The 20972-nt window shown below is 44.8% G+C and overlaps 1 protein-coding gene across 5 annotated transcripts in view; it reads left to right on the top strand.

Annotated features, from left to right (window-relative positions):
* Window positions 1–3283: 3283 nt before the first annotated feature.
* Window positions 3284–20972, top strand: part of slc8a2b (solute carrier family 8 member 2b) — an 80499-nt gene continuing 62810 nt past the window's right edge. For 3 of the 5 annotated variants that reach the window (XR_015087440.1, XM_086035539.1, XM_086035538.1), the window contains exon 1: window positions 3285–3860. The gene's annotated coding sequence lies outside the window, so the exon portion shown is untranslated. Of the gene's footprint in view, window positions 3861–20972 lie in introns of all 5 variants that reach the window. The other 2 variants (XM_086035540.1, XM_086035541.1) reach the window with 1 other exon arrangement.

Here is a 20972-nt window from a genome sequence, read left to right as displayed (position 1 = left end):
TTGACCTCCCTCGTTTCACCTCGTCTTTTTCATAATTCTATTCCTTGTTTTCTGCTTACTTTCCTTGCTTCCTTTATTTCTCTGTCACCTTCTCCTTTCTTTTCTCCTACTTTATCTCCTTTCCTTGTTCCCATTGTCACCTACCTTCCCATTTCCAAATGTCCTTTTTGTCCCATCTCCCTTCTTTCCTCGTCTATTTCATTTCCTTCTTTCTTTCATTTGCTTATTCCCATGTATCCTTTGTCTCATTTCCTTGGTTCCTTCATTTCCTTATCACTTTGGGTTCCATTTTCCACGACCGGCATAAATCTAGTGCGGGATGGCATGACTTGCGGATGAGCGTTCCGCTTCGCTTTATTCGCTGGCGTTTGACCGCGGGAATGCAAACAATATCGCCGTCTTGGTAAAGTTCAACAGCTGTAAAAAAAAAAAAAAAAATTAAGAAAGTGAAAATAGACAATGGTTAGCCCCGGGGGCCTGTGAGTAGGTAAAGGCGGCCCAGGTTGTGCCAGTACGGGAGTAGTCACAGCCGACTTCAATCATTGCCGATCAAAAAGGCTCCTTTCTGCATTTCAATGCAGTGCCCGAGTTTTGACATGGCAAGAAATACATTTGCGCACTGAAGTGGACACTTGCAAGTGGGATGATTTAAGATATAAATCAGAGCTGCGCATTTCACTAAAAATTTGCGATCCGTTTATCGGCTCCCGCCCACAGCCGGGGTGCCCTTCCGCCGTCCGTTTATCCGCCATATTGTCCGGGCGGACCAAATAGTAATCGCCTAGCGGTCGGTCCATCCATCATTTTACACGCGCTCCCATCAGCACTTCTGTCTACCGCCCAAAAAACAAAAACAAAAATGCCATAGTCGGAGAGATTGTGCACTGTTGCGGAGAGCTGCGACTGTAGAGGAATTTTGGGGAGTTCACTGGAGCACCTGAGTCGTACAAAACAGAAAGAGTCTGGCTTTACATTTTTCCTTGTCATTCATTGACATCAGGCAAGAGGAGTAGGGCCAAACGCCAAGCCAAAAAGAAAGAAAATGATCGAAATGGCTTCGAAGCAAGCGGTGTTCGGCAAGGGATCGGCCGGATTGTCATTTCTAAACACCATATGGCCCCCAACTAAATGTTTCCTAGATATGAAGGTAAAAGGTTTCACCTTGCTGGCCTTAAACTGGTCTTTCGGACGACACGTTGACCCGTCGTTCACATTTATCCCTCTGAGATTTTGGCTTTGGGAAACAAATAAAGAAAACATTCTCTTCATATGTGCACGGTCGTAGCATCTGGAGTCGTTTCTGCAAGTTCCACAGCAGCAGCGTTTACTCGGCATGTTTCTTTTTGAGATAAACGGGCAGAATACAAGCAAGCAGCGCTAACAGGAGTCGTCTGCGAGCGTGCGTCTAGACTTGTCTACAGTCTATGGTGTGACCCACTCAATGTGACGTCACGCGGCATGCTACTAGGACCCATTGGCAGACCAAAAACATGCCTGATGTAAAATACATTTATCAAGCAGCGAATTGACTTGCATCAAATGAAACAATAATCATCAACGTCGGGTTATAGACTATTACATAGATGGGTGAAAATCCACAGATTATGCTTAATCTGTCTTTTTTTCATTTCCCATTTATCATTTATCGCCTGCAAAATGGGCGTCCGTCATAAGCGGATAGACGGACCGGTCCGTCGGCTCGACTGAATGCCCACCTCTGGATATAATACGTTGAGAGGGTTTGATGTCCTCTGTTCACTTATTTAATTGAAAACAACCACATGTCCACGGAGCTCAGGATCTGTCTGCCTGTGCTCCAAGCAAATTCACCCAAATTGCATTAGATCAGCTGTGCCAGTATTTAGATGTGGTCTGAACAGGTGAGTTTAGACCAACTTTCTGCCACCAAAATTGTCACCCGTCAAGCGCACTTCCAAGAATAGGCCTCGCTATGCCACAGCTGGCAGCTATGTGCAGAGTGGTCTGCCAAATTAGCAAACACGCAGCGAGCCGCTGAAAATCATATGCCGGCATTTGTACCACAGCGCCGGTGCGCTGTCCATGAAAATAGGGTCCCTTGTCGCCGTTATGGCTCACAAAAGTAACGTTAGCAGCAACGCAAATGAGAGACGGTTGGTAGAGGTTTAAGGGATCGTTTCATGAGGAAGAGTCCGGTGACCAAAATCGGAACAGGCTTTGCTTTCAAGAAGGTGAGATTCTGTCTAAATGCTGGAGAGCTGACGATGAGGTGAAGGAATGGCTCAATGGATCAGTGGCGAAACAAGAGGTCCTTTGAGGAAACGTGGAGCGAGGCTGGGCAGGGAGGCGCCGGTAGGATGACACAAAAAGGTAGGCGCAGAGAAAGATCAAAATTGTAAACGTATGCACAATAATGGCCAAAGTACCACTCATAATGGGAGAATCAAATGACATCTGTATGTAAATCAACAGGGATTTAATTTACAGGAGTTAGTTGCTGATCAGTTTCAGGTGTGCGAGCACAGCCCAGAAATGACCCCGCCCAGCATGAAAATTGAAAGCAACAGGTAACCAGAAAGCCAAAGGAACTGGATTTGCCAAAATAAAGGAGCAAACTTGCAGAGGTGGGCATCGCCTAACCACCACCGGGTTCCCGTCTGCATATTTTAAACAACCCGCGTGGTCCCAGTCGGGCCGAGTCAGCCAATCGGCGTCGAGAACGGACTTAACCTATAGCACGTCACGCGCAGGTGCCGCACTACTGATACGCGGCCGAGTAAGGAAAAAACAAAACAGTGTTGTGTATTTTGCGGTCCCACAGCCTCAATGACAAGTGCATCGTATTGTTTTTACTTCACCGATCACCGCGCTGTGTCTGTGTGCGTGTGTGTGTGTCGGTTGTTTTTGTTTGATATTTTTTATTTGTTTGGCGGCGTGTCTGCGTGTGACATGGAGATTACGTTCTCGACGCCGATTAGCTGTCGCCGGCGAGGGACGGACTGGTACCACGTGGGACCTTTAAATATGCAGACGTGTGTTCGGTGGCGCTTATAGGCGATGCCCAGCTCTGCAAACTTGACACAATTCGACCCAGAAGATAAAGGCTGTGTGCATACACACCAAAGGGCCTGTTCGGAAAATCCAATCTCCTAACCTTTAAGCCACCTGTCCTTCACCTTTGTTGGATCACGTCATCAGATCAAGGAGAGATGAAAAGGTGCTTCCTTTCCAACATAGGAAAGGACAACCCCCAATGCCTCTTTAACTTCATCCCTCTCCATTTCCTTTTCTTGTCTCCTTCTTTTCCTTGCACCTTGTCGCCTTCCCTATCTTTCCACATCATCCTCCCCTTGTCTTCCACTCTTGATCTCGTTCCTCTCCTCATTTAACTTCACCCTTCGCCTCTTCTTACCTTATACCCCATCTCCTTTTTCTTTCCTTCTCTCCTCCTGTCCTTAGTGATGATAGTCTTCCCTCCCTTCAACTTCATCCCGCCTTCCTTCCACATATTGTCACCTTTCTTGTTCCCTATCTCCTTTTCTTCCACTTTTTCCTCTCCTCCCGCCTTGCCTGCTCAGCGGTTGCCCTTGCTTGTTGTAAACAGAGCCCCATCCTGCATCCCTTCATCCTTCTCCTGCATTCATCCCCACGAGGACACACGCACACAGTGTCTGCATGCGTGTGCGGGAGAAGAGAGAGAGAGGGGGAGAAAAAGAGAGGGGCGGGGAGTGCCGGGCGGCCGAGGCGGGACGTGCTGGTGATGCTGCTGCTGCCCTTCCTCAGTGGTGGTGCACATGTCGTCGGGTGCACATCCTTCTGCGCTTTCTTCATCACCCCCACCACCATCATCATCATCATCACCTTCACCTGGAGAACACAAGGTAAGAGGAACGTGTTTGGTTTTCCCACTTGTGTTGCTCGTCGCTCGTGTGTGCGCGTGTGTCTGCGTGTGGTGCACGTGCACCCGCGTACGTGCGTGTGTGTGCCGCGCGGGCTCGTGGACTCGTGCCCACAATGTCAGACGAAGCGCGTCAGCAAAACGAAGCTTCCAGAAGCTACGCGTCCGTCCATCGCTCCGCGCATGACGACATGCATGCGTTCCCAAAGTTGTCCCCGGGAGCGGCGTCACGCACGCACTTTCCCCGGCGGGAGCGCGCACGCTCCAGCAGTAGCACCGCGCCGCCTTTTTATTCATAAGGAAGCCGTAAAAGTTGATGAGACGCCAGCCGATTTGCATATTGACAACGGGAGTGGCGTAATAAATCAAATACAGGATAAAATATTTTTTTTTCGTGATTCATATTGAAATGAATCAACAGCTGCACTGACAAACACTTTCAATAAATCTTTAGACAACGGACAGCTGTGCGCATGCGCGTTGCAGACGTGCATGAGCCTGCAATTTGCTCTCTGTGAAAAAAACATCAACATCACATTACAATAATACAATTTTACAACAATTTACAATAGTACAGTACAGTAAAATATACTTATGATAGTTCAATACTGTAATACAAAACAGTTTAAATGTTGGAAAATAACCGCACATATAAGGAGAAGTTGATTGACTCACCTGCAGATAGGCGGAGGCACATTTTTTTAGGAATGTTAGCGGTATGATTACAATAGTCAAGCGGAAGAGGTGTTTAGAACAATGTTTAGGGGCTATCATGGACACTGAGAGAGAAAGCTAACTTGGCTCACTATAGGTGCTGCTGGTTTGGTTAGCAGCAGAGCTGACAAATAGTTCATTGATTTACTCGCAATCACAAAAATTACTACCCCAACTCTCTGACCTCCCCCGGCCCATATCTTTAAAAAAAAATTTGGAATCAAGGGAGTGATGGAGTATGCTGTCTGCAATTCATGGTCTACAGTGCATGTTGCTCTATCTGCTGGTGTTTTGAGTAACAACAGAACAAATGCAGTTTATGACCTTACATCTCATCTATATGTACTGTATAATAAATAGCTTCTATACACGGAGACATTACCCATTTTTATCCTGTTGTAAAATTGAGGACTTTATTTACGGGATGTGTTAATTTTTCTCAATTGGATGACACCTGCCAATGAATCCGGGGCCATACCCCATGAATGGCGATTATTTGAGAAAATGTAGCTTTTTGTGGTCCTAATTAAAAGGGACTAATTACGGGAGCCATTCATTTTTAAGTGATTACACACCCCACAAATAATGCAGTCACAAGATTTATTAGAGGTATATGGCCAGTTTTTGAGGAAAAGTGGGAGTAGGAGAAGAGAAGTAGTAAAAGGGACTGTTTGTGTGCCCTTTTAGGTGCTGTTGTTTTTGTTAGTAATAGAGTTAGCATAGGGTCTCCGAAAGGTCTGTCTTAAGCGGACAATCATGTTTGGATCCCTAAAGAGCAGAAACGGACAAAAGGCGTTGAGTACAAAAGAGGCCTTTATTACAATCAAGGAAGACCGACAAAGTATTAACAGAAAATGCAAATCAAGCAAAGGAGATAGCATAGCCGAAAAGTACAAACGAGATGGACAAAATCCAATTACACGAAACACAAAACGAGCAGCCAAAGTGATGAGAATATTACAACAAGTAATTAAACAAACAAAACTACAACAAAGCAAAATGAGGCTATGAGCGAGAACGAGACTTCTAGAAGTGAGCTTGGGCTGTGAAGTGAGCAAAGTCAACAATCCGACAGTCGGGAGAACGGCGTCCTTTTAAGCCCCGCTGATCATCATCCGCCACAGGTGCGTGCATCTGAAGGGAACGCACCCCACTAGAGAGAGGGAGAGGGAGAGGGAGAGTGAGAGGGGGGGGAGTAGGACCAGCACAATAGAAGCAAACCACGACAGTCTCCTCAGTTAACGTTTTCATTTCTGTTTGAGAATGACAGTGTCTACGAAATTACATAATTGCTGCACTTGTTACTTGAATTTTTGTGGTACCAAAAACGGATGTGTTTATTTTTTATGCACCTTCGACTAGCTGGGGTACAGAGAATGGGTATTTGACAGTTGAAGAAAGGTGACAGTGGAGGTGTAGACGTTTTTGTTGTCTTGATTTAAAGTGGCTGATTGAGGGAGGGATTCTTTTTTTCTCAAGTGCATTATGCACCCTCGACTAGTTGTGGACACAGCATTTGGGTATTTCATATTTGAGGAAGTGTTAGAGTGAAGCATTAGAGGTTTTCATGGTCAAAATTGATGGGATATTTGAGGAAGCGTGCATCATGCACCTGGCGAATACTCTAATCGTGTCAGTACATCGATTGGAGGTATGCTCAGCATTTAAATCGGCTCAGCAGTCCCAGAGGGAGCAGTTTATTGGAGGATGACTGTTGCGGTATTTGACGAGATGTGCTCATACCAGCAGAAGTAGTTGTTGTGCTCATAAATAATTGGAACAAACAGAATTGCAGTCTTTGTGTGACTTGACCGAGCCATGTCACAAACAAATTTGCGGAGCATGGGTTTAAACTACGGCGGTTCGAATGGGTCAAAAAGTCTCAATACTGTTTCTGGTGCAAGCATGGAGCAGTGCAGCTGGTAGCACGCAAATACTCTAGTGCTAAAATAGCCCATTTCGAATGAAATACTTTGTGTGTGCGTAAATCTATAATTTAGTGGCTTTGCTGGCTAATGTGCGGCCTTTATTTGGTCACTGCTGTGCAAGTGAAGCGTCCATGTAGGAGATGAAGAGCACGAGGAAGAGGAGTTACTTGCAGCAGGGCTTCCCTGCGCAGCTTTTCCCTCCCCCTTCCTTTCTCTCTGCAGCTTTCCGGGGCTTCCCTTATTTCGTCCTTGTGATGTTTCATCCATGATGTCGCTCCCCTCCTTCCTTCCTTCCTTCCTTGACGGTTCACCGTAAAGCAGAAAGCTGCGTATTAATGTAACGCGCCGCTTGTTTGCTGTAGTGAGTGATGAGTTGTCAAACGTGCTTATGCAGCTTTTTGTGCCACTTATTCATTACTCCTCCCCTTCTTCCTCATCCGCCTCTCCTCCTTTAAATGCTTGCCTCCTCCCTCATCTTTCCCACTTCCTCGTCTAGTACTCCTTCAATCCTTCCCTCCTCTCGCCCTCCACCCTGCATCCTGCATCATTTTCCCTTCTGCGGCTGACACACATTTTACGCCGCCAAAACATGGCTGCTGTGTTCATGCCTCCTTTTGCACCTTCACTCCTAACTATTCCTCCTCCTCCCCCTTTCCTAACACTTCTTTACATGATTAATCCCACCGCGTCATGCTCTTTTCTGATCTACTCCTCCTCGCCTCCTCCTAACGACACCTTATTTTCTTGACGCCAGGCCTAAACCTTTCTCCCTTCTCCTTCTTGCCTCCTCCTCTCCTTGCCTCTTCGTCCTCTCTTAATTCAACTCCTTGTTTCCGCCTCCTCCTAACTACACCTAATTTCTTCGACACCGGGTCTAAACCTTCCTCCTTCTCCTTTTTGCTTCCTCCTCGTCTATCTACACTTCCTTGCCTCTTCCTCCTCTCTTAATTCAACTCCTTTTTTGCTCCTCCTCCTAACTACGCCTCATTTCTTGGACACCGGGTCCAAGCCTCCCTCCTCCTCCCTTTTTCCTCCTCCTCTTTTAACTACCGGTACACTTCCTTGCCTCTCTTTAATTCAACTTATGACCTCCTCATCCTAACTCCCCCTCCTCTTTCTTACGCCTTCCTATCCCGTTATTCTCTTGATTCCGTCTCCACTATACCTCCTCACAAGCTTCTCCTCCTCTCTTAATTTTCTCATCCCTCTACCTCAGCCTTCCACCTCCTCCTATCTTTACCTTTCTTCCTCTTGAATTTTTCCTCCTCCTTCCTAATTAGAGCTCCTCTTCTAACTACACCTCCTCCTCCTGCTCCCCTCGAACTACCCCCTTCATGCCTCCTCGTCCTGCTCTCTGAGTCTGAACTACATCTTCCTTTCTGCTCCTCCTCTTTTAACAAGTCATTGCTTCCTCACCTTAACTACACCTCCTTGCCTCCTCAACTCTTCTACAACATCCAACCACACCTCCTTTCCTGCCCATCCTGTAATAACCATACCTTTGACACCCTTTGTAATTGGACACAATCCAAGTGTCCTCGTCCTCCTTCTCCTTACTGCACCTCCTTATCCTAACACCTCTTTCCCTCCTTTCCTTGTAATTACACACTCGGAGCATCCTCTTCATCCCTCCCTCTCCCATCTCTACCTCCTCCCGTCCAATAACGACACCCTCCTGCCTCCTCAGATGGCTCCCGGGGAGATTCCTGGCAGACAGTTTCCACTCGCCGCCACTCACCCGCTGCCGCTCGTCACACTTTTTAATTAGGCTAATGAACGCTGTGATTGTAGCGATGCAAAAATCACCACTGCTGCTCACATAATCGCAGCCCTGGGGATTGATTCATTCTGGCAGATGGGTGCGGACACGCTAGAGTTGAGGCCTCCGTGCAGAAAAGGTGATGACTGCCTTGAAAAAAGGAGAAAGTAATATGCATGAAGGAGGAATGTGCGATACAGCGAGGAGGCAAGGAGATGCGGTAAAGAGGGGAGGGTGTGAAGAAGGGTTGTTCGCAGTTGACTCAAAGAAGAATGGAGGTCAGGTTAGGAAGAGGATATTAAGGAGTGATGAAAGGGTGGTGGAGAGAATGAGGTGTAATTTGGAGGTGAGGAGTAAGCGTGAAGGTACAGTCAGGATGGCAGGATGAGAAGGATAAATTGGGCGAGGAAAGGGTATACTTAAAGGCTACATGCCATTAAAATGCTAATTCACCCACTGTTTTATGCATAATTGAGGTCAAACTGAGTCTGTGTTGGGTTTCTTGTTGGGTTGTTGTTACGCGATCTTTTGACGATTCATTAATTGTGATAAAGAACTGAATGATGTATTTGCAGCCACAAAAGCTGATAAAGGTTCACCGTTCCGGGCATACATGTCGCTCATGATACTGGGTCATTGTTTTTCCACGGCGGTTTGTTGTCGATCCTCTTTGGAAATTGTGAGCAGGTGAAACCTGCTGATTTGCTGGCCCAGCATGATTGCTACCATGGGATTTGCCAGAGGAACAACACTCAGAGAGTAGGGGTGCTCTCCATCTTTTTGTTGTTGTTGTTGTTGTTTTGGCCTATTTCTCACTTGGAAGCCTTTAAATGTAAATGTAAATCTAAATTTTGTGGCTACTGGCATTCCACGGGACTGGGGAGACTCGCGTCGGTTATGTTTTGGGTTCCCCTATAGACCAGAGATGTAACTGTATGTTGACATCGCTTGGTAAACTCCCAATGTGCAGGGGGCCAATGATGCTGAAGTATCACCACCTACTAATGAGAAGAAAGCGGTTTTCCTTATTCAATTTGAGAGGAACAGCGATGGAATCAGAGAAAAGATGATTTACATTTCGCTGGCATCGGGCGGGATCCTCAACCTCCAAAATCATCACTTTTCAAGAGAGGCCGAACATGGCCTGTTTGTGCAAGCATTAGCATTGCGTCACCAAAGAGGGCATGCCATTTTCAACACTTTACATTGGTCACTAATTCGCACTAATAAGACCCACGCATGTGGACTGACCAATAGTATAGATTTTTGAAAAAGATGAAATCATCCAAATTGTGACTTATGAGGTTTGCTGATGCTAGCGATATTGAATATTCATGAGAAAACGGCCTGTTCAAGTGTTTTTGAGCAGCTATGCCACAAGGGGCATTTCGAAGCCAAATGATTTTGCTAACCTCTTGGCTTCCTCATCATTGCTCTTTCATTTCTATACCCACTTGCCTCCTCTTCTCCTAACTAGACCAATTTACTCCGCATCTTCCCTTTTCTAACTTCCCAGCCAGCCTTCTTGCCCTCTTCCTCCTAAATGCACTCCTTGCCTCCTCATCCTCACCTCCTAAAAATATCTCCTTGCCTCCTCACTCCTACTTTCCTAACAACACCTCCATGTCTCCGCCCCCTTCTCTCCCATACCTTCACCTCATTGCCTCCTCCTCTCCTTTCAACACTTTCCTCCCTCCTCCTCCTCCTCTTCTCGTAACCTTTTTGCCCCCTTCCATCACATTTAACTGCTTTTCCATTGGAGCTTTTTCAAAGCCAAAGAACAAAGCAAACCTGCCATGTGGAGTGTTCTGTCGCTCTCTGAGCTGAGGACTCGTGAGAATTGGCGTGTGCGTGTGTGACATTGCGGTCCATTCTCTTCTTTTTCTCCTTTATGACCGGCACCTGGCTCCCGCTTTTATTTCTTCACTTATTGAATTTGCATGCACGCCCTTTGACCAGTCTCTACTCTGTCACTTGTGCAAGCTTGGCAGCCGGTGGTGAATATAAATGAGGATCTTCACTCCCTGTCTAGTTCTCGCTCATTCCTTGACCGAACGGCGCTCGATACTTACACGGGATTCCGCTTACACGGGAGTGTCGCAGAATGTGGCCAATGGGTGGGCCTGAATATTTCTCTCACTGAGCACAATCCTCCTTTTCCCGACGCATCGTACGTTCAAATAAAATGACAAACTGAATAATATCAAGTTCAGATCTTCCTTAGGCAACCACAATTATGCCATTCTTAAAATTCGATCAAATCATATAACACAACAAAACACAAATTAAAAAATAATGTAATAATAAATGACTAAATATTTAAAAGTATACATTTTTTCATGAATCTCACTAGGTGGGCAGTCTGTCAATCTGGGTGGGCCTGCGCACACCCAGGCCCACCCATGGCTCCGCCCCTGGAGTGTTGTATTGAAGGCTCTCGTGCTCACTGCCTAATAGAGCATCCACGCCTCACTTCTTCCTGCCTACGTCTGATTTTTCTTTCCCTTTTCTTTCTTTGCTTCTCTCTTCATTCCTTTTTCTTCCCTCCATGCTTCCTTCCATAGTTAAATCCTTCATTCCGTATTTTCCTCCTCCCTTCATCTGTACTTCAATCTGTCGTTCCTGCCTTTGTCTCATCTGTACTTCCTTCCTTCCCTCTGACATTCATTGATCCTGTCATGCTTATACCTGCCTTCTTTTCCTCCCTCTTCTTGTCTTTCTCCCATTCCTTTCTTCCCTTATTCCTTCAAGCATCCTTCAGTCTTCTCTTTATTTCTTCTGTCATTCTTTACATATCTCCTTCCGTCACTTAGACCGTCCTTCCTTCCTTGGTCCTTCATTCCTTCTCACCTCTTCCTTCTTTTTCCATTCCTTCCCTCATTCTGTCATTCATTTGCCTCCTTCTTCCACCTGGCCTCTCCTTTACTCTTCCCCCTTTTCCAGCCTTTCTTCCTTTCTTCAATACTCCATTCCTTTCCACAGTTTTTTTCTGCCTTCATTTCTTTGGATCCTTCCTTCTGACCTTCATTAATCCCCATGCTTCCTCCCAGCCTTCTTTCCTTTCCTACTTTTTCCTTTCCCGTTTCTTTTCCATCCATCTTTTCCTATACCTTCTTCTCTTATTCCTTCCTCCCTTCCCCGTTCATCCTTTTGGTATTTCTTCTTTTCCTGTTGTGTTCCTGCCTTCCTGCCTTCCTTTCTTCTGTCCTTCCCCCTACCTTTCATCCTTCATTTTGTCCTTCATAGCTTCCCTCATTCTTCAATTCTTCTGTTATTCCATCCATCCATCCGTTAACCGAACCGCTTATCCTCATGAGGGTCGCATGTGTGCCGGGGCCTATCCCAGTTGCATGTGAAAAAAGATGGACAGCAGCCGAGCTAGCCCCACCCCTCCTTGCAACCGTTCAAAGGTAGCCAGCTACATCTGTTCACGCTCCCTTGATTTGATGTCAGTAAATAACTAAAGAAAAGTGTGACAGGCACATCTGCAAAATATGAGCATTGCATCTAATTATGGTTACTATGGAAAGAAATTTCACAGTATCACAGTCGCAATAAGAGAAGGCTTGAAGGTGAATGGGGGGGAAGTAAATGATGAAGGAAAGGAGGATTGATAGAAAAGCAGTATGTGAAGAAAGGAGGGACTGGAGGAAGAAAGGAAGCACTCATAGAGGGAAGAAAAAATAGAACATAATTGTGTTTCATTTCATTTTTTATTGCACCACCCAGGAACTTTAGCATATTGTGACTGGCATGAAAACATTTAGCCTCACATTTAATGCTTCTAATGCAACACACACATACACACACCAAGGTCCAATTCCATGTTCCCAAAAACCGTAATACCACCTGTCCCTGTTGGCTCTTGCCTCATCATGTATGCGTGCGTGTGCGTGTGTGTGTGTGTGTGTGTTGTTGCACCCCGCCCACGTCTTCCTCTCCTGGTGTCCTGAGACTTGAGTGTGTGGGCAGCAGATTAAAGTCAGTGCGCCAACACCGCCGGCACAAAACCTATTAACATGCAACTAGGAAACCAAACAGCGGGGCAGGTAGTCTGTGTAGAGTGGGTCATACCACAGCGCTGCGTATTACCACAACATCCAGGAAATAACGTGCAGACAAAAACATGATTGTGACTTGTTCCACTTTACATTCAATGCAACTTCAATGTGTTTATCATAGCAAACAATTGAGCAGAGGTGGGCATTTTACAAACATTTTCCAGTCCGTTTATCACCATCAGTCAGTACCCTTCCGACATCCGTCTTTCTACCTTTTTGTCAAGCCGGATGAAAGAGTAATCACCTATTGTCTGGTCCATCTATCATTTTAAACGCGCTTCCATTGACCAAATTTGGATTTGTCGTATTGTATAATTATTTGGGTCCAACAGACTGCCAGAACTCGCAGTCAACAAGTTACTTATTTATTTTCCACCCTTCCCCTCCTTCACCTTCAAAATAAAAGTGTGCCAGCAAATCACTATACACAGCAGGTTTGCTATGGCGTATTTCCGGAAGTAGGGAAGACGGCATGCTTGAGTGCTGCACGCAGCTTGACTATACTCACGGACACAAGTTGTTTTGAAACAGTTACGTTCTATGTCAGGGGGCGTCGCTTCAAAAAGACAGCGACAACAATGGATAATGTGCCTTCGACAACCATAAAGGGAGCGAGATGACTAGACTATGCATTTAATTTTATTGCGAAAACGCTTTGCTAAGGGGGAACGTGAGTGAGTTGCTTTTTGACATGACACCCACGCCGCTGCCAAACTAGTTTGCTTTGCAGCAGCAGCAACGAGCTGCGTGGTGCATCCTTCTCCGGTTGGTAAACTGTATGTCATCGCAACATGTGACATAATGGACCGATCAGAGCAACAATTCCTGATGTGTGCGTGGCATGTGTCGCAGACCTGTCGCCAACAGCGCAATGTGTCAGTCATGTGAATCAATGCGGCAGTTCTCTGTGTAAGAAGAAACGTGAGACAGCAACATGCGTTCAAGTGTGTTTGTGTTTCCTTATCGTCACATCACGTAACCCGCGCCTCCCACCTGCAACTGGGGCATACCATTACAAGAGGGGGCGGGGGGCAATACCACAATCCCTATAACAGCAGTTGTCGCTCTCGCCGTTGCGGGAGTAGAAAGAAGCCTAAAAAGAAGCCTTTCACCGAGTAGGCTGAGATGAAATTTGGCCGATTAGTGGGCCGGACTAAAATCCACTTCCAGCCATGCTTGGTCCAGCCATTTTTTTTTTCATTTGTCGCTCCCTTCTTAACTTATATAACTTCTACTTTATTTCTTGAACATCTGTGTCCGAGTACTGACTTATCTAAAGAGCGATTATCATCAAAAGCGGCAGGAGTGCTTTCCATGAACTGCTCATCTCCGGCTTATCAGGTCTGGTTGCTCGCTCCCAAACATCCAGCCTTGGCAGTTGAATGAAGTAATCATACCACTGGGACAATACCGGGACAGAACCTTTCTCTCGTCTCTGTTTTCCCTCAAGGGTTTCCGGCTGAATAATCTGCTCCGGGGCAAAGTGCAGACTGCTGTGTGTTGTGATGAATGCTCACTACTAACCTCCGCTTAAAGCGCTGTTAAATTTGGATAACGACTTGTACGCTGCCAACGGCACCAACCGTGCTATCCCCGGACAAAAAAAATCTATCCCTTTTGAATCTCATACTCAGCTGTTTACGCGAGCCTATAAATACACTGCGGTCATAGGGAGGGGAAACGATCTGTTCACGGTTCTGACATCATGCCGTTATATGCAAAAAGCCCGTTGTTGTTAGTGTCCACTTAGCCATATTGTACTGAGCCGCCAGGATGAGTGCTGACATGAATCATTTCTTTCTGAAACGTCAGAGCTGGGCACTCGACCCTTTTTTGCCAGTCCGGCCGCGACCCTGCACCCTTGACCAGGGTACGCTTCTGGCCTCGATCCCCCGCCCTTATTCATAAAAATTATCACCCAAGCCCCCCCAAAAAAACAAAAACGTGCATGACACCGCCGCGGGAGGGATGTTAACGGCAGAGGTTTATTTAAAGATAATTAGCTGGCTAATTTACTATTCAAACCCGCGGTAGACGCGCTTCAAACGCGCCACTATTACTTCCATTGCGAGCCCCGGGGTTGGTTTTGTGGTATTGTATAATTAATTGGGTCCAACAGACAGCATGAAGTCGCAGTCAAAAAGTTACTTATTTATTTTCCACACTTCCCCTCCTTGACACTCCCCGGCCTTCAAAATAAAAGCATACCAACGATCCACTACACAGCAGGTTTGCTACGGCGTATTTCCGGAAGTAGGGAAGACGCAAGAAGAAGTGCATGAACTCCACCTTGATGTGCCAGCGTCATCCTTGAGTGCTGACACAAGTTGTTTTGAAACAGACTGAAACAGTCGGGGGGCGTCGCTTCAAAAAGACAGCGACAACAATGGATATCGTACCGTAAAGTGTATACAATTTCATAAAGACTTTTTAAAGTTACTGCATTTTTTTCATTATAAAAATAGTTTTAATATAGTTAGCAATAATTGTAACTGCTATTGTATGTATTTTTTTCATCACAAAAAGTGTATATGTGTACTGTAATGTAATGACAACTTGGCTTTAACTTGCATACTTAGATGTGTCATTGGCTATTGCTGCTGAGTGTTTAAAGATTTCAGTTTCTTCATAATTTACAAAATTAAGAGATCTTTATCTTAGTGTGTGTTTTTTTATTCTGGTGTAATTTCTTAGAGTATCACCCCAATGGTTCGCTTTTATTTATTTTTTTGAAAAAAAGTACAGTTTACTTGTCATCTTTTCAAAATAAACATATTTTTAAAAAAAAAATCTATTTTTTTGTACCGAAAATATACCGAACCGAAGTTTCCAAACAACCGAACCGAACCGAAACGTGATCTAGCGTACCGTTACACCCCTACATCCAAGAAGAAGCCAGCGAATGTTTTCTGTGTCAGTTCAGTGCACGTTAGCGCAACGCATCATCTTTCTCACCTCTGACTTTGATGGTGACTTTGCCTCCTCTATCTGTGTGTGTTTGTGTGTTGTTACACGCGCTTACTCACACATTACACCCCCTGACCTTCATTAATTTAGCCCTGGGCAACTGCGCATCATCATCAGCAGCTGTGTCTTTTTAATGAATTGGAAAATGAGAATATTGGCTTTTTGCAGTATGCACTAAATTGCTCTCTAACGAGATGTTCCGACACTGTGCCAAAGAGCAGGAACACTATCCACCTTCATCTGCTCTTCTGTGGCACATTTAAGGCTGCGCATCTTATTAAAGTGTGGAGCCCTTATTATATTAAGATACTATGAATTTAAAAAATATTGACAAACAAAAGAAACATTTTATTTTTAAAATAAATTTAAAATATTTTTTAAATTAATGAAACAATTTAAAAAGCATTCAGAATTAATGAATGGATACTAAAATGAAATTAATTATTCTGATTATTAAGTGGCATCATTTCTAATTAATAAAATGAAACATTTAATACAAACAAATATTTAATTAAATAAGGCTGCACAGATTAGCATGAGCTGTGTTAGCTTCTGATAAGTGGCACATAGTTGATTGCTCGGTGAAGTTGTTGACACACAAGGGGTTGTGTGCGCCAGATGCAGTGATCCACCACTCTAACTAGCAAGGTGTAATTAGTGACTTGGTGATGAAGTGCTGCCTGTATGAGTGAGGATATAATCAAATCTCTGTGGGCTCTTGTTATATTGGGGCTGAATAGGCTTTTCACAAGCACCATTCATTGGGAGTCTCCAATAACACCATTGAGCTACTGGATTTGTTGCTAGTTACCTTTTGGGGAAATAGGCAACAGGGGGCTCAGAATGGTCACAAATTTTCCGTCCATTTTCCGTCCAACTGGAAAGCTGTTGGCGGGGGGCTGATTATAACAACGTAAACAATGCATTCGGCTGTATTCTTTGCTCACGATGAACTCCCACACAAAGTAAAACATCACGTTCTTGACACGGTATTGTGAAATACTTCCATTGTCGACCCTCGCTCTTGTGCTTGTAAGACGATTAAGGCAGCGGAGGCGTGCTCACTGTTTTTCCGCATTTGTCACTTCCCGTTGGTGCTCCGAGCGCTGATTTGCTAGCTAACAGCCAAGCAGAGTGACCAAATGTCACGACAGCTTGTCAACTGTTAAGTAACATATAATATAATAAACTGTAACAAAATAACAATTATAGATCTACAAATAAAAACACAGAACACAGAATTGCAGTTGAAATTATCTGCAGTTACAAAAATACAACACAAACTGCGAGTAAAAAGGTAAATCTCTGAGACATTAATATCAATAGGACAGGGGCGGAGGCAGAACGTGGCGAATGAAAAATCAGGGTGGGCCTGAATATTTCTCTCACTGAGCACAATCCTCCTATCCCAACACATCGTATATTCAAATAAAATGACAAACTGAATAATATGAAGTTCGGATCCTCCTTAAACAACCACAATTATGCCATTCTTAATATTCAATACAATAAAAAAACACAACAACACACACACACAGCCTGAGACCCGCCCCCCATAATAACCTACACTGTGTGTTGCCTGCTCTCAGCACACAGGCGTTTAATAAAAAACAAGATTTTAGACGCACGTTTGAAAATTGGTGCCTGCCCATCAGACATGCGGCACAGCGAGTCAATTTGCGGGATGCATCAAAAATCGTTAAACAGTCCCGCACAAATCGGGACATATGGTCACCCTAGTCCTGCCCCAGATGATGCACGTGAGTGTTATTGTGTTGCCATATGGTCATGGCAAACTATTGTATGAGGGGCTTACAGTGGATACAAGTATAAGTGACTTATATAAGACGCCTTTAGGCTCCATCCATGCAATCGTTGTTGACATTGTGTGTGTGCGTGCGTGTGGGTGTGTGTCATTGTCTTGTCAAGTTGTCGGAAATTGCCGCACACTGGGAGCCGCTGGCGATTATTACGTAATAATGAGCTTGTTCAATCATCATGTGGCTCCACGATGAAAGATGAAAGTGTAAAGCATCAGTGCTGATCTAGTGAGCGATTGCCGACTGCTGTGCCTTGGCCTACAGGTCCTGCTACGGTTTGTCACAGATGACACGATGTCCGTGTGAAAAGACGACAATTGATTGAAAAGCCGGCCGGAGATGTGCACTACAGAAGACGCTGAGTCGATGTATTGCGTTTACTTGGCGAGCGTGTGTCTGTTGCTCGCTGATAACGCTTGTTAGCAACAGCATGCTATCAGCAACCTCAGCCGCCGCTGTGAAGGTGAAAGTCAGTGACAGAGATGGAAGGAGGGAGGAAAAAAAGAGAGACGTCTTTGTTTGCTCGCCACCAAAGGGTCGTAAACAACAACAGGAAGTCATTAGCATGTCTAAAAAAAAAAAGCAACCATGACATTTGTCACGACAGTGTACAGCTATTCAAAATCCATTTTTCTTCTTACATGTATGGGTCTTGATATTAAGGTTGCACATCAATATACCAAGACTCATGCATATATAAGAGAATATATTTTAGAGGGGAAGTCAACCCAAATATATTTTTTTCCAGAATATGTTCTTTGCAGTCCCACTAGTTGAAACAAGGAATTCTGATAAATATTGCATTTGTGGAATATGAGTTAAGCAGCAAAATCCACCTGCTTTTAGCCATCTCAGGGGATGGCCATTTTGTCACTTTTGTCAACTGGAAATTACTTTACAGTGTCTCAGGGCTCAGATAACAGCCAATCATGGCTCAACTTCAGAAAAGGAGGTCAGCCGTGATTGGTCGTTACCTGAGCCCTGAGAAACCATGATGTCATTTTGAGTTGACAAAAGTGACAAAACGGCCTCCCCCTGAGATGGCTAAAAATAGGTGGATCAACTCTTATTCACAAACGCAATATTTATCAGAATGCCTTTACCAGAACATAGCCTTAAAGAAAACTACGTTTGGGTTGACTTCCTCTTTAAATAGCTGTGTCCAATATAATGGTGAATGTGCAGTTTTGCTGCCTATGTGCTCATTTGCATATCCGATCACACGTGCCGTCCCGAACATTTGGCAAGACTTGAATCCAGCTGGGAGAAAAGCATTCAGTGTGGCTTTGTGGTAGCGGATTCAGATTTGAACCTGATCATGAGTCGGTGAAGTCCGTCGAGTGAGGGCCAGATGGACTTTTTACGGCTGCTGATAATGTGCCTCGCTCAACTGAAATGGAGCTTTAGAGACCGTGTTTGGCATTTTGTTTGTCCGTCACTAAAGGCAATACAATACACATCTCCATAAACTACACCAACAACAATCAAAAAAGAAAAAAACAATGAAATTATTGAAGTCAAAAAAGAAAAGGCTTCTTTGATGTCAGTTCACCTGTTTATAAACACAACCCCACTGGTCAGCTGCTTAAAGAGACAGTTGGCCATGTTTTCACTAACAAGTTCATTTTATATATTTTTGATCAGGAAAATGAAAAGAGTTGCCATTTTCTATTTTATCCATTAATTTTGGAGAAATTAGGAAATAAATAACTCCATGAATAACGCCTCTCGTTAATTAGGCTAATGGCCGCGCCTCCTACCGTTCTATCCTTGTTTGGCCGAAGTCACGGGAGGAACCGATTACAAACTCTTCATTGGAAATCATTGTACTTTCATTGCTTATAACGGAAAAAAACGGCGATCAATTGGCACCAAAATGTATGTAAACATCCCTACATATCAAAAGGATCAACCTCTCCATGGCTGATTTATGAGATTGAGGAAATGTGGAAGTGAGCAGAGCTACATAGATTTATGCTGGGACGAGCGCACGCTGCTTCTTTGCTTAAAAAAAATAACACTGCTTCTTTGCTGTCATAGTTAGGACGGGCGAGGCATTAAACACCCGTCAGGATATTTACAGAGACTGAAGTGGGAATGAGTGGACGTGCACATTTATTTGGATGAGGAATGGCCCCAGTTTTTCGATCCACACGCCGTCCAATTTGGAACGTGACAGCCGAAATGGCACGTTCCGATGGGGCCACATTCGGCTGTGCAGTCAGCCTCGCTAGAACTTTTTGTTCGCTGAACATTGGCGCTTGTTCGATGAGGGCTTACCTCACTCTCACGCCGCTTCACTCAGGCAGAAGGTGGCGGCTGCAAGCAATGTCGGACACCGTACGTGACTGCTTGGGAGGTAACCCCGCGACATGAAGACGCAGGCTCATATTCACCTCCAAACGCTGCGCAGACAGTAAGGAGCTAATCTTGTTGTGCCAACGCCTTTTGTTTTAACGGCCTGAAGCTAGTTGTTGCTATTAGCCGTCCCGTTATCCTACCTTTAGCCGACCGGGGAGGGAAGGGGATGGGGTATAAAGATCCAGTCTGCCTGCCCTGCTGCTCGCTGCAAGCCGCCATCTCCTCGCTGAGAGTTGACACTAGTTTAGCGTAGCTAAATGTCCAAAATATAACCAGTCGGGGTTCGTGTGCACATTCATGCTCTTGCCCGCTTTAGCTTGTGGAAGTGGAGGAGCAATCGCCACGGTATTTTGGATTTTGTGGAGGTGATCATGATGAGATCACGTTTTATGTCAATAAATCCAAACTATTGTGCAGAACACGTTAATACTTTCACAGGTTGAAGTGGACAAGAGTAGTAATGTGCATTTGCATTTTGGTGGCGATCTGTTGCCGTTAGACAACAGAACTGACAATATTACCACGCTTGCCTCCCTCCCGTGACGTAGACCGCTGAGACCGAAAACATAACATAAGCCACGCCCCAAAAGGGGGTGGGGCAATTTGTCGTAAATCTAATCACAAAACAATACCTTAAATCACGACAGAGTCTTTTGGGGGGGGCACTTTAGTACTGATGTCATTTTTACATGCAAACCTATTTGCAAGCCTATCCCAGCTGTCTTCGGGCAGTAGGCGTAGGCAGTAGTAGTACACGAGGGCTGATTAGTGGGCCGGACTAAAATCCACCCCTGGCCTTGCTTAGTCCAGCCCTTTTTCAAAACTTGTGAACCCCAAACACCCCACCCCAAAAATGGGCGTCCAGCCGGGCTGGAGGGCCAGAATGCCGGACCGCCCAGCTCTGAGTATTTCATTAATTTTTTTCCACTCTATATACATTATATAACTATTCCTTAAAATACATTTTCATGATTTATTTGTTTCTCTTTCACTTACTGGTATGTTATTGCCCAAAAAAAAATTAATGTAAACAATGTACTTTAATTGCATGATCTGTAAAATAATGCTCTTGGCTGGTTAGCCACAATGCTACCTCTATGCTACTATGGCTCATACATCCGACATTGTAAACCAAGTGCCATGTCAACATTGCTTTCCTCATTTTCTTATTTTTTGAATGAGCAAAGTCATGTTGTGGTTTGCAGGTTAGTGCCCTTGGGATCGAGCTGAGCTACAACAAAAACAATTTAAAAAAATTATAAAATAAATGGAGCCCGAGAAGTCATTGTGGTAAAGTGGATTGTGTAATTCCACCACCACTTCAGATAACCGCCAAGATGGTTCTTACCCAGCAAATTGCGGGCTTTATTTAAAGCCAAGGATTAATGTGGCAATGTGTGTATGTGTGTATGCGTGTGTGTGTGTGTGTGGTTGTATGCGTGTATGCGTGCTGATTGAATTCATCTCCACGTGTAACACTCCACT

This window comes from Filicampus tigris, chromosome 7 (assembly GCF_054856515.1).
Source record: "Filicampus tigris isolate MCC_2025a chromosome 7, RoL_Ftig_1.0, whole genome shotgun sequence".
NCBI classification, from domain to species: Eukaryota; Metazoa; Chordata; class Actinopteri; order Syngnathiformes; family Syngnathidae; genus Filicampus; species Filicampus tigris.
Note: the sequence above shows the minus strand (reverse complement) of the source record. Positions and strands in the feature narration are given on the sequence as shown.